The 15,018-nt window shown below is 40.4% G+C and overlaps 1 protein-coding gene across 11 annotated transcripts in view; it reads right to left on the reverse strand.

Annotated features, from left to right (window-relative positions):
* Positions 1 to 15,018, reverse strand: part of PIK3R1 (phosphoinositide-3-kinase regulatory subunit 1) — a 648,380-nt gene that overhangs the window by 490,368 nt on the left and 142,994 nt on the right. For all 11 annotated transcript variants that reach the window (XM_055555105.1, XM_055555102.1, XM_055555104.1 and 8 more), the window contains one exon: positions 11,981 to 12,091. The gene's annotated coding sequence lies outside the window, so the exon portion shown is untranslated. The remainder of the gene's footprint in view (positions 1 to 11,980; positions 12,092 to 15,018) is intronic.

Here is a 15,018-nt window from a genome sequence, read left to right on the forward strand (position 1 = left end):
ATGGATGTGAGAGTTGGACTATAAAGAAAGCTGAGCGCCAAAGAATTGATGCTTTTAAACTGTGGTGTTGGAGAAGACTCTTGAGAGCCCCTTGGATTCCCAGGAGACCAAACCAGTCCATCCTCAAGGAAATCAGTCCTGAATATTCATTGGAGGGACTGATGCTGAAGCTGAAGCTCCAATACTTTGACCACCTGATGCGAAGAACTGACTCACTGGAAAAGATCCTGATGACAGGTAAGATTGAAGGCAGGAAGAGAAGGGTTTGACAGAGGATGAGATGGTTGGATGGCATCACCGACTCGATGGACATGAGTTTGAGCAAGCTCCGTGAGTTGGTGATGGACAGGGAAGCCTGGTGTGCTGCAATCTATGGGGTCACAAAGAGTCGGACACAACTGAGCGACTGAACTGAGGCAGGTTGTTTGCTAGCCCACCTTATTTTCATTTAAACAGCACACACAAAATAATAATCACTCATGGCAGTCAGTATTTAGTTCAGTTTTGCAGCACATCCTACCACGTTTTGTGTTCACCACTATTCTCTGTGTCTCGTACTCACCCCTCCTACCTTGATTCTATAGGATGTACTAACAAACACCCTGAAAAATGCCCTAATAGGGGAAAGGGAGACAGAGGCATCACAGCTCTGGGCTTTTTAAGCTGTGTCCTTTATTCTACTCTTCTCATTTCTCTGGCAATGAGATCCAGGCTGTGGTGCCAAAGATGCAGCTAAAACAGAAAAATGGAAGAGGATACTAGAGACAAGTCATGATGGCTTTATTTGCAGGACAAAAGAACTTTCTCTTGGCCTCCAATATGATTAACAGTACTTATTAAAATGACCTCTTATTTGTGTCGTTGTTCATGCACTGCTTTATACTGATAATTTAACTATATTATGTATCTTATCTCTTTAATCAAGCTATGTAGATTTTGAGGGGCAGTATTTTATTAATCTTAGTATCTCCAGCACTTAAATTAGTGCTGGCACATAGTGAATACAACATTTGACAAATAAATAAATGCTACAGATGAGAAATGAATTTTCTAATAATTTTCTCTATAAAATGAAATTAAGAAACCTGCCCAAGAAATTTAGTGACAGAAGCTGGGACAAGAAACCAAAGACTGCTATCCTCCTGTCCACCCCACCAGAGTCAGAGCCACACTCTCAAAATACAGGAGGGCCATCTTCAGAAACCCCAGATTCCTTCCTGGCAAGCCTCTGGGACACCCACCAGGCTCCCATGAGAAGATGTCTACGGTCTCTGCTGGTTGTAAAATACCATAACAATGATATGGTGCTTTTAAAGTCTATCAGCAATTTTAAGTAAAGAAAGTAGTTCAAAGGCAAATGCATACTGTGACCAAAATCTTTGGTGGACTCCTTGTGTGCTATATTATTTGTATATGTAAAAGAAACATTTCCCTGCTTCTAGAGCTCTTTCTTTCCTTGAAAGTGAAAGCGTTAGTCGCTCAGTCACGTCCCCCTCTTTGAGACCCCATGGACTGTAGCCCACCACGCTCTTCTGTCCACGGAATTCTCCAGGCAAGAATATTGGAGTGGGTTGCCATTTCCTTCTCCAGGGTATCTTTCCAACCCGGGGATCAAACCCAGGTCCCCTTCATTGCAGGCAGATTCTGAGCTACCAGGGAAGCCCCTTCTTTCCTTGAAATAGCCCCAAATATTGACCCTGAGAGATGATCTCCTGTGTGCATGAATGCTCAGTCACTTCAGTTGTATCTGACACTGTGCGACCCTCTGGACTGTAGCCTGCCAGGCTCCTCTGTCCATGGGATTCTCCAGGCAAGAACAGTGGAGTGGGTTGCCATGCCCTCCTCCAGGGGATCTTCCTAACCCAGGGATCAAACCAGCATCTCACATCTACCTGCATTGGCAGGTGGGTTCTTTATCACTAACACCATCTGGGAAGCCCCAGTGATCTCCTATTTGCCATTATAACGAGTATTTATTTAATATTACACATCCTTCCTTTATAGTTTCTGTGTTAATAATCCAATAATTGTGGGTGCACTACCTTCCTGGATCCCAAGGGTGGGACAATAATTTTCTTTCTTTTCAGCATATTCTTTCCCTATTTTATACTCTTTCTCAGTTTCATATAAGGGTTTGGGGAGAACATGAAAAGTCAGTTGGCAATTACTTTATAAGTTATGAATAATATCAAAATTCCCAAGTAATTGTCTGTGGGTAGCTTTGATTTTTTTTTTCTTTTCCATTAGAAAGGACCTATAGGTTCATTGATCAGGACATATTTTTGTTCCTTTTAACCTTATCTTTGAAAGGCTTGTGAAATTCTGCCTTACTTTTATTGCTTAATAGACTTGAAAGACAGGAGAAAAGTGGCGGCAAGAACAGCTGAATAGAATAGTTGATTATGATTGACAAAGAGCTGCAGTGTGTAAGAGAGAAACAAGGGCCTCTGTGTGGTGGAAAGCATGTGACCAGCTGCCCCAGTTCAGCCAGAGCAGTTCCATTCGTTAGTCTACTTTTCTGGATTTTCTTCAAGATTCTGATTGAACTTCCTCCTTTCCAGAGCCCTTTCCCCTTTCCCTCAGTCCTCATAAGGGTTAAGAAAAAGTCAGACTCCTAAGAACAGCCTTATGAATTATTTTATTCTCTTGGCTGTTTCCTCCACGTGTTTTCTAAAGCATAGTCTCCAAATACTTTTGATCAAGGCTTTAACAAGTAAAGCATATGGCCCTGTTTATAAATTATATTCATGAGCTATTTATGTTAACACTCGGTGCTAATATATTACATGTCTTATAAAACACACAAAAAGAAAGTAAAAGAGTGATGCAAAACAAATAGAATTTTTCTTAATATCCACTCCCGCTCCACACCTTAATACATCATTTCCCTCCCAAGTTGTTTGTACCCTATTTTGGAGGCTCCTGACTAAAAGATAGTTGTAAGTTGACCAAGGAAAATGTAGTCCAATCTGAGAAGCTGCATTCTCTGTAGGACATCATTTGGGGATGTGACAACTTGGGCAGCTTCCATAAGTGTCTAGACACTTCTGGGAGGGCCAGGCAAAAAGCACAGGCAAGTGTCTAAGTCCAGGTTTCTGGAGACCTGAAATCTAGTTCTAGCCCCATCATTAAGTAGCTCTGTGACTCTGAAAAAATCACTTAACTCTCTGAATTTAATGTCAATGTTAGAAATAGTAATTTTCCTGCCTATTTCTGCTAATTGCTGTGAATATCAAATGAGGCAACAGATTTGCGACTTCCTGCCTATTTCTCCTAAATATTATAAATATCAAACAAAGCAATGGATCTGCAATTGTTCTGTAAAGGATAACATGGAATAGAAATATAGGGCAATATTGTTATTCTTTTTAAAGATCATGGTAGGAAGGATTAGTTTCCCCCATTATATCAGCAAAACTAATTCACTACAGACTCATTTCCCTCTTGCTCTCCCCTACCAATATTAATAATCATTGGTGATCATATAAGCCTTTTATTTTAGATTATAGTGAACAATTTCCCAACTCATCTTCTCAGGATTTAAAGAGCATAAAAGGTAAGAAAAAGAGAACAATTCTAGGGGTTAAAGAATGCAGATTATCTCAGCTCGTATTATTTTATGAATGAAGATACTGAAGCTCAGAGGCCTAAAGGATTTTTTCAGAGTCACACAGCTCAGAATGGAGCTACATTAGGACCTAGGCTTCCTATTTTGCAATTGATGTTGCATTCCAGGGGTGATTCACAGCATCATAGTTCCCTAGTAAATCACTTTTTCCTCCTTGACTGTTTGTTTCTCTCAACAGCAATCATGTCCTGATGAAATCCAGTCTCTATCGATTCTCCATCATAAAAGATTCTCTCCCTTTTCATATCCTTAAATCTTACAAATCAATCCCACCCCCAAAATGTCTCTCCAATTCTTTCTTACTTTTTTTCTGCTTCTGCTCTGCTGGCCTCGTTAGCTACCAGCAATATTTTCTTGTCAGGAAAGGACTGTGGATTAGATGTGCAGAGATGGCCCCTTAAATGGCCACAGATGTCTCTGCTCTGTAAGGCACTCAAGGTAAAATAACCTTTTCACAGAGGGTAAAAATAAGAAGGTAAAAATAACCTTTGCACAGAAGACTCACACCAGAAGTGGGTGTGCCTGTTCAGAGAGGAGAATTTAGAAATCAGGGATAGATATAGTAAGAGAAAAGGCTGGCGTCATGGATGTGTGTCTCTCCTGAAAGCTATTTCTTCCCTACAGCTGATTTTTCTAGTCAGGACGGCCTTCCTCTTTCTTCTTCTCTCCTATTCTTCTTTGGGCTCCAGCCCTACTGCTTACCAACCTACCCATCCCAAACAGTGTCTGATCTAATGTGAATAATGATCATGTTACTTTTTCAATGGGTTCCATTTTCCCTGATTGAGGTTGTTTCTAGGTATTTAATGGAAAAATATTCTCTATGAGTAAGATATACAAAGTCTCAGGATCTATGTTTCTATTGGGATAAAAACAAATGAGTGGATTCATTTAGTAGAATGTCATTAAATGAAGCCTTGACCTACGTTGTCATTATAAGATGGAGCAGTCACAGATCCAAAGCAAAGAGCTAGTAAGATTTTTTGTGATTTCCACTTATTCTTTGCTTTGTTCTCATAAAATATCCGCTGGGTGGCTCAGTAGTAAAGAATTCTCCTGCCAGTGTAAGAGACACAGATTCAATCCCTGATCTGGGAAGATCCCACACGCTGTGGAGCAATCAAGTCTGTGTACCACAGCTATAGAGCCATGCTCCACAGCACGAGCAGCCACCGCAGTGAGAAGCCTGCGTACTGCAACTAGAGAGTAGCCCCCACTTGCTGCAACTAGAGGAAAGTCCACGCAGTACTGAAGGCCCAGCAGAGTCAAAATTCAAAATAAATAAATTGTTGTTGTTCAGTCACTCAGTCCTGTCCAACTCTTTATGACCCCATGGACTGCAGCACGCCAGGCTTCCCTGTCCATCAACAACTCCCTGGGCTTGCTCAAACTCATGTCCATCGAGTTGGTGATGCCATCCACCATCTCATTCTATGTCATTCCCTTCTTCTCCTGCCTTCAATCTTCCCCAGCATCAGGGTCTTTTCTAATGAATTGGCTCTTTGCATCAGGCGGCCAAAGTATTGGAGCTTCAGCTTCAGCATCAGTCCTTCTAATAAATACTCAGGATTGATTTCCTTTAGGATTGACTGATTTTGATCTCCTTGCAGGCCAAGGGACTCTCAAGAGTCTTCTCCAATACCACAGTTCAAAAGCATCGATTCTTTGGCACTCAGCTTTCTTTATAGTCCAACTCTCACATCCATACATGATACTGGAAAAACCATAGCTTTGACTAGATGGACCTTTGTTGGTAGAGTAATGTCTTTGCTTTTCAATATGTTGTCTAGGTTTGTCACAGCTTTCCTTCCAGGGAGCAAGTGTCTTTTAATTTCATGGCTGCCATCACCATCTGCAGTGATTTTGGAGCCCAAGTAAATAGTCTGTCACTGTTTCTATTGTTTCCCCATCTATTTGCCATGAAGTGATGGGACTGGATGCCATGTTCTTCATTTTTTTAATGTTGAGTTTTAAGCCAGCATTTTCACTCTCCTCTTTCACCTTCATCAAGAGGCTCTTTAGTTCCTCTTCACTTTCTGCCATTAAGGTGTTGTCATCTGCATATCTGAGGCTATTGATATTTCTCCCGGCAATCTTGATTCTAGCTTCTGCTTCATCCAGCCCAGCGTTTCATATGATGTACTTTGCATTTAAGTTAAAAAAGCAAGGTGACAATGTACAGCCTTGACGTACTCCTTTCCCAATTTGGAACCAGTCTGTTGTTCCATGTCCAGTTCTAACTGTTGCTTCTTGACCTGCATACAGGCTTCTCAGGAGGGAGGTAAGGTGGTCTGGTATTCCCATCTCTTTAAGAATTTCCCACAGTTTGTGGTGATCCACACAGCCAAAAGTTTTAGTGTAGTCAGTGAAGCAGAAGAAGATTTTTTTTTGAATTCTCTTGCTTTTTCTATGGTCCAACAGATGTTGGCTATTTGATCTCTGGTTCCTCTGCCTTTTCTAAATCCAGCTTGAACATCTGGACTTTCTCGGTTCACATACTGTCGAAGCCTAGCTTGAAGAATTTTGAGCAATACTTTGCTTGCATGTGTGATGAGTGCACTTGTGATGTAGTCTGAAACTTCTTTGGTATTGCCTTTCTTTGGGATTGGAGTGAAAATTGACCTTTTCTAGTCCTGTGGCCACTGCTGAGCTTTCCAAATTTGCTGTCATATTGAGTGCAGCAATTTAACAGTATCATCATTTAGGATTTGAAATAGCTCAATTGGAATTCCATCACCTCCACTAGCTTTGTTTGTAGTGATGCTTCCTAAGGCCTACTTGACTTTGTACTCCAGAATGTCTGACTCTAGGTGAGTGATCACACCATCATGGTTATCTGGGTCACTAGATCTTTTTTGTATGTTTTTTCTGTGTGTTCTTGCCACCTCTTCTTAATATCTTCTTCTTCGGTTAGATTCATACTGTTTCTGTTCTTTATAATGCACATCTTTGCATGTGTATTCCCTTGGTATCTCTAATTTTATTGAAGAGATCTCTAGTCCTTCCCATTCTATTGTTTTCCTCTATTTCTTTGCATTGATCATTCAGGAAGGCTTTGTTTATCTCTCCTTGCTATTTTTTGGAACTTTGCATTCAGATGGGTATATCTTTCTTTTTCTCCTTTTCCTTTCACTTCTTTTCTTTTCTCAGGTATTTGTAAGGCCTCCTCAGACAACCATTTTGCTTTTTGAGTTTCTTTTTCTTGGGGATGGCTTTGATCACTGCCTGCTATACAATGGAACCAACCTCTATCCATAGTTCTTTAGGCACTCTATCAGAGCTAATCCTTTAATCTATTTGTCATTTCCACTATATAGTTGTAAGGGATTTGATTTAGGTCATACCTGAATGGCCTAATGGTTATATAAAACATAAAATATCCACATGGTGTGTAATAGGATCAGAATGCAAATAACCAGATCACCAGTGCAACTTTGGAGAGCAAAGAAAAATTTATGTTTACTCTATTTTGAATTTATCTTTTTTGGGAATTTCTGGCCATTTAATTATCACCCCTGTTTGTGCACAGGAGAAAGTCCAGCATTTTCTAGTTTATCCCTGCTCCCACCTGAGTGTAAGTGTGCGTGCATGCTCATTTATTCCATTGTGTCCAATTTGTGACCCCACATAGGCCACTAGTCCCCTCTGTCCATGGGATTTCCCAGGCAAGAATACTGGAGCAGGTTGCTATTTTCCTCCTCAGGGCATCTTCCCAACCTTGGGGTTGAACCTGCCTCTCCTGCATTGGCACGCAGGTTCTTTACCACTGAGCCACCTGGGAAGTCTGCCTGAGTGTGTAGTACCTAGCAAAGTCCCTAGCACAGAACAGGTGTCCCATTAATGATTACTACACTGAACTAACTGGTTGTTAAGCCCAGAAAAACCACAGTCAAGAAGCTGAGATGTTTGTCCTTCTCCAAATGTTAATATTAAGCACAACATGAGTTCACACTTGAATAAAAAAGTAATTAGACAGTGATGAGTTGGAGGAGGGAAAAATAGGACAGCAGACTCTGAGAGCTAGTCTGACACATTTCAAAAAGTGAAAGAGATGAAAGCCCAGGCTTTCTTGAAATGTGTCATAAGACTCCTAATACAAGAGGTCTATTAAATAATCACTAGGAGCAGGTGAATCTTGAGCACACAAGATGGAGAAGAAAGAGGGGTAGGACAGGAGGTGCCTGTGGAAGCCTGGAATTGCCTATTCATAGTCTCCTCTTCCTTCCCTCCCATTCCAGGCTCCACACATTGGCTGGGTAAAGCGGATGTTAGGGTCAAAGAAGGAAGGAATGATTCTTTGCTTCTCCACTTCTCACTCTTCCAGCCCTACCCAAAGTTAAACATATATGTTGGAACAAAAGAAGCTCTTTGACCACTAAGCTCTGATGTAGCATACAATATAGTCCAAATGCATCTTGGTTAGAAAATGTTTCTGCTCTGAAGCCACACAAGCCCTTCAGTATATGTGGGTGAGCACGCATGTGTATCTGTGCCTCTGTGTGTGTGTGTTTACTGGTACGGGGGTGATCAGCTTAAACCTTAGGCTAGATTCACCATACTAATAAATATTTTTAACTTCCAAGGGTCACTAGGTTCACACTGAAGTTTAATCATAGTACAAATAGAAATATGTGAATTTTTTAAGATCATGTATTAGAAGGTAAAACAACTAGCCAACCAACCTAACACCAACAGTAACAACAAAACCTAGCTTCAGGTTTTAAACTTACTTTCAAGATTCTGTTCATATTATAAAACATTCTCAAAACACAAGTGGTATTTTAAAATTGACAAGATTTTATTTTATAGGCTATATACCAGATACCCTCTTGATCAAATGCTTTTGTCTTCTGTTACTTCTCCATTTTAAGACCTTTGCTCTTTCCTTTAAAGACTTCCAGAAGCCTGATTAAGCCAGTTTGAAAACTCCATCAACTAGAGTTTACAGGTGAGATCTCAAAGGCTTGGATGATTTGGAAAACTTTCATAAATATCTTTCAGAAATGTTCAGCTGCCTCAAGTTCATGTACAGCATTTGAAGATTTGGAGGAAAGGAAAGTTGAAGGTCTATACTGCTCTGTTCAACACAGAAGCCTCAGGTGACCAAGAGTGCTTAGGTGAGCACGGAGAGTGCAGCTAGGGACATTTTAGTATGATTGGAACAACTTGGATACAGGAATATACTTTAAAAATTTAAGTGTGTGAAATCTAAGTACAGATCATGGGTTTCAGCTGAAATTTAGATATCTGAATTGAGATACGCTCTGAGTGTAAAATACTGGATTCTGAACACTTCCTATGAAAAAAAGATGTCATTAATATTATTGTATTGTATTGACTAAATGCAAAAATGATAATAGTTTGGATATACTGGGTTGAATAAAAGGTATTGTTAAAGTTGCTTTACCTCTTTCTTTTCACTTATTTAATGTGACTACCAGAAAATTCGAGATTACATATATGACTCACATTGCAATTTTCACTTGATAGTGCTGGTCCAAAGGGCAGTTTTGACTTAAATATAACTATTGTAGTTCATCCACCTGCCTTATCATATCTCTGGCAGTAAGCTTTAATATTTATTTGTCAAACATGTTTTTTGTGTTCAAATAGAAGTGCTTAAATCTTCAAAGGGAAATTGAGGTGAGGGGGGAAACGAACCAAAAGGGATAAAAGGCTGTAACAAATGAGCTTTCTTCTCCATGAACAAGCAAATGGAACCACTTCTTATTATAGTCACAAAATTTTGCTCTAATTCTTGAGTGAAATATACATACATAATATAAATGTATGTATATAAATACACATATATACATGTGTATATATATATATATATATATATAAGGGGGGAGAGAGAGAGAAAGGGGCATATCTTGAAGATAGGGTAGATTCAATTCTAGACCACCTAGATAAAGTGAATATTGCTTTATTCACACAAGTTTTTTGGTTTCCTAGTGCATTAAAACATATTTATGCTATACTTCAGCCTATTAAGTGTGCAGTAGCAGTGTACCTAAGAAAAACAATGTATTACTGCAGTCAGTGGGGTCAAAAAGGGTCAGACATGACTTACTGACTAAACAACAACAAATTGTTGTACAAAATTGTAAAGCACTATACCCCAATTAAAAAAAAAAACACACACACATACCTTAATTAAAAATATTTAGTACTAAAAAATGCTAACCATCATCTCAGGCTTCAGCAAGTCAGTCTTTCTACAATAGTAACATCAGAGATCAGTATTCACAGATCACCATAACAGATGTAATAATAAAGAAAAAGTTTGAAGTACTGCAAGAATTACCAAAATGTGACATAGAGATGCAAATTGAGCAAATGGTGTTGGAAAAATCATGGCAATAGACATTTGCTTGATACAGGATTACCACAAAACTTCAGTTTGTAAAAAAAAAAATGCACTATTTGTGAAGCATATAAAGTGAACTGCAATAAAACAAAGTATGTTTTTATGTATACATATATGGTCACTGATAGAATCACAAAAAAGTGGAAGTTACAACAAGGTGGAAAGTGGAAAGGAGATTTCATCCTCACCAATGTTCCATGACACCGTATGGGGGAAAAAAATGGGAATGGGAGAGGGGTGCTTTAAGAATGATATTGTCAATGGAACTTTGACCTTATGGGAAACACAGTTACAACAATACAGTGACCATAAAATGTCAAGAATTGAGGATGGGAAATGGGGGGTTAGTGAAGAATGCAATTCATAACATTTCCAAATCAGAGAATTTTCTTTGGATATTTTCACTTTTTTCTTTCCAGAAGGTTTATCCCAGCTCAGAGTTGAGCTGCTTCTGCACCTTAAAATTGCTTTACTTGAGATCTCTAATACCAGTTCTGCAGATGAGTACTGGATACAGTGTCCATGACTCTGGCACTTTGGATTCTCTATGTGCCACTGCCTCTTATATGGCAGCTGCACCTCCAAACATCTCTAGTGCTTAATCCTATCAGTAGTTCCATTATCCACACCATCACCATGTAGAAACCTTAGACCATCTCAACTTCTTCCTTAACTCCCTAGCACCCACTCAGTCAATCATCACCATGTCCAGAATCTCTCAACTCTATCCTCTCTCTTCATGCCCACTCATCATCTCTACACTAGACCCAAGACTTCATAAATCATCTCTCAGTTTTCAGAATTACCCATTTGGACCCATACTTCAAAACCTTTCAATAAAGTATCTGTGTAAAATTTAAATCCAACGGCATCATTTCCCATTTAAATACATTCAAGGACTACACATCATCTATAGAATTCAGGGGCTTCTTTTTGACTGGCCCACAAAGCCCTTGGTACCAGGCACCTACTCTCCAACTTCTAAACTTCATGATTTGTTACCTTTTGACTCATAATTAATGTTTACATATCAATGGTTTTTGATTCCCTGCAGATCCAATTGTATTTTATGACTTTCTGTCTTTGCTTACACTTGTCCCTCCATCTGAAACACCTTTTCCATTTATCTTAGTGTTGCTTATCCTTCAAGATGCAATTCAGTTATAACCTGTCACAGAAAGTCCTCCCCAAATCCCAGGTTGAGCTATGACCACTCGTCTCTCTCTAATGGCACAGGGGGCATGTTTCTAGTTTAATATTTCAATTTGTTATATGGAAATCATTAAAAGTATCTGCTAAGTGTCTGTCTCTTCTTCTAGAAGAGAAGTAGAAGGGACTTTTACTTTAATGGGGACCTACTTTTAAGGTCCCCATTAAAGTAGGGACCCAAACTCAGGTATCTTTATAGTCCCACTGTTAGCATCAGCTGATTTTCAGTAAATAATTATTAGAATGACTTGAGCAAGGGAAAGTGTTTAAAGGTATTGGGGTTGAAAGATTCTACACCTGTAAAGTCAGAGTTCATATTCCTGGTGGTCTCACCATTGAGCAAGGAGGTGAAAATGCAGGAAAGTAATAACATAGTAGCAGAGTGAGAGTGAGGGAAGAAGGCAGTCACAAGCTGTTGACATAAAAATGTTCTAGAGGGAAGGACTTATACAATCAGTGAATACATGGGGGACTCTCACTGGTAGCCTGGAGTCTGGACCGTTCTGTGTCTATCCTCCAGGAATCATGTGGCCTTGTTAGAAAATTTTCCATCTCTGGACCTTTCATTCTACCTTTACAAGTTATATTATCAGCTTTCACCCATATAAAACAATTGTGGATTCAGGGAGAGTAATTTTCCAAAGTACAAACAAATTTGATTATGTTTATGATTAAAGCAGGGCCTAGTGGATTTAAGAGCCAGCCCTTGGGAAACCAACACATCAACTCTCAGGATGAAGAACAGAGTGAAAAGCAATGTCCAAATGACTTACCCAATGGTTGTTTCAAGAGAGTTTTCAGATGACTTTTCCAATTGGCCACCAACGCCTAGTGGTCCTCAGCGTGATAGCTATCCATTTCCAATCCAGCAAGATCAGTGGGACCTGGAAGATTGAATTGGCACCCTTAATCTCTTGCTCAGCACCAAGTATTTGCCTAGATGGGTGACTAATGGAGAGGTTGGCTTTGTTTTATGTTCAGTTACATGTCCTAGGCAGTGTGTGCTCGGAGTGTTAAAGGATGATGACTGACCTTTCATCTCTCACTTTATTGATACCATTTTAATGTTATCAAGGGATGACAACTCAACAAATCCCCATAATGAAGAACTCCTGTCCAGAGGGAAGCCAGTGGAAAGGGGAGTTTTCTCTCACAGCCTATTCTCCCGTGTTTGCCTTTGGCTTTATTACAGTAGCAAACCAATCACCTTAAGAACTGATCTTTGGCTTGAAATTTTCCAAGCCAGATGTGGAATTGAATGTGCAGATTAACAATAGTAAAGCATATTTGAAAAGCTTTCAAGCCCATTTGAACTTGCATAGGTTTCTCATGCACTCTGTTAGCCCAAAGTTTATGAAAGAGTCTGTGTTCTTGGACCATGGTGCCTGGAGGCTGGTGGTCAGGCAGGTATTTCCACACGGAGACAGTGAGACAACTGGAGCCCTGGAAAACGCACCCAGCAGCCTCTCCCTCCTCTTCCCACACTTCTGGGCAGAGAGTCGGCCTCAGGAAAGTATAGTGTGAGTGGGGGCAGCAGGAAGAGGTAGGCAAAGGAGCAGTGACAGCAGAAAAAGCAAGAAGGTCAACACTAATAGCAGAGTAGCAGGAGGGAGGTGATGAGCTGGTAAGAGAGGCCAGTCTGACAACCCTGCATTATGTTGTCAAAGGCTAAACCAAGCAGTCTTACTTCCTTTTCAACCTGTGGGAAAGGGTGATTATGACTGAGCCTAGTTTCCCACATCATTCTCTAGTGATCAGACCTCTCCAAATGTTAAGCAGCTGAGAGATGACATTGTAGGCAAGACCAGCTGCTGAGTCTAGATGGAAAGGGCCTGGTAAAGGTAAAATGATGTGTTGCCCATGCAACACTACATATATTTAAAAATTAAACTTTCTTTATACCATGGCATGCATTATGCAGGTTTTCCACCCAACTTCTTGTGTTAACAGAGAGTCGTTCCTGTACATGACATCCCAAGCGTGAATAGCAGAAGTGCACACTCGTGTACCAAATGCCTACTGCATGAAGGCACCAGCTGTTGGTCCCGGCCATCTGCCAGCCCAGATGGATTCTCTGTAGGAAATGAACACCTTGTATAACACACAATGTGGCCTCTTCTGAGTCCCAAATGGACTGGTGCTGTCAAGCCCTCTCAAGGAAAATGTCAGTGGTCAAATTCTGTTCTGTTCAAGCACAGAACTTTTACTGCGTGGTAAAGGCAGGTGACTACAGACAATGACAAGGACACCAGGGCTGCATTTCCTTGTTGTCGCCTAACATTTGTAGAATGAATCATTGGGTGCCCTGCGGTTGTCCTCACGCACTGCTCATCTCTGTGATGGTGTTCATGTTGAGGTCAGTGTTACTGCTGGAAGCTCATCATCGGTCATCTCCCCCATCTGCTCACCGACTCTATCACCACTGACTTTAATGTTCTGTCCTCAGCCTTGGGCCTTTGCAATTGTACTTTCCCATCCTTGTCCTTGAGGGGCTAATTCCCTTAGGTTCAGTGTCTGCTTGAACATCACAACCCTAAAAAGACTTTCCCTGACCATCTCATCAACCTCTTCCTCCAATCCACTCCCCTCCATCTCCACACATTCTATTACCCTAACCCTGTCTAATTTCCCTTAGGCACTTTTAATTATCTTAAAAACCATATGAATGCTTATTTAGTCATTTTGATACATCTGTCTCTGTCTGCAACTAAAATGTAGGATCAGTAGAAACATGGACTTTTTTTCTCTTCTTTACTGATTTCTGGCTCCAAAACAGTGCTTGATACATGGTGGAGGGGGCAGGCAACAAATATTGGTTAACTGAACGAATGAGTGGGTGATGAGAAGAAAATGTATAGTTAACTGGCTTGTTCTCCACCATTCCATCAGGCAGAGAGGGGGATGTGACTGAAACCAGGTCTTTGGATTTCAAATTCCATGCTATTTCCTGTACACAAGGTTGCCTCTATAACAACACTTACATTTGGCTTCAATGTTTATTAAACGGGAAAATAAACTAATCTACACAGGAATCCTAAGGCCATTGTCACCACTCTTATGATTTGGAAACACTCTGATGAATTATTATTAGGCATTTTATTTTTAACCCTCCTAAAGTGGGAGAAATATCAATAACCTCAGATATGCAGATGACACCACCCTTATGGCAGAAAGTGAAGAGGAACTAAAAAGCCTCTCGATGAAGGTGAAAGTGGAGAGTGAAAAAGCTGGCTTAAAACTCAACATTCAGAAAACGAAGACCATGGCATCTGGTCCCATCACTTCATGGGAAATAGATGGAGAAACAGTGGAAACAGTGTCAGACTTTATTTGTTTGGGCTCCAAAATCACTGCAGATGGTGACTGCAGCCATGAAATTAAAAGACGCTTACTCCTTGGAAGAAAAGTTATGACCAACCTAGATAGCATATTGAAAAGCAGAGACATTACTTTGCCAACAAAGGTCCGTCTAGTCAAGGCTATGGTTTTTCCTGTGGTCATGTATGGATGTGAGAGTTGGACTGTGAAGAAGGCTGAGCACCGAAGAATTGATGCTTTTGAACTGTGGTGTTGGAGAAGACTCTTGAGAGTCCCTTGGACTGCAAGGAGATCCAACCAGTCCATTGTGAAGATCAGCCCTGGGATTTCTTTGGAAGGAATGATGCTAAAGCTGAAACTTGAGTACTTTGGCCACCTCATGCGAAGAGTTGACTCATTGGAAAAGACTCTGATGCTGGGAGGGATTGGGGGCAGGAGGAGAAGGGGATGACAGAGGATGAGATGGCTGGATGGCATCACTGACTCAATGGAT

This window comes from Bubalus kerabau, chromosome 18 (assembly GCF_029407905.1).
Source record: "Bubalus kerabau isolate K-KA32 ecotype Philippines breed swamp buffalo chromosome 18, PCC_UOA_SB_1v2, whole genome shotgun sequence".
Taxonomy (NCBI): Eukaryota; Metazoa; Chordata; class Mammalia; order Artiodactyla; family Bovidae; genus Bubalus; species Bubalus kerabau.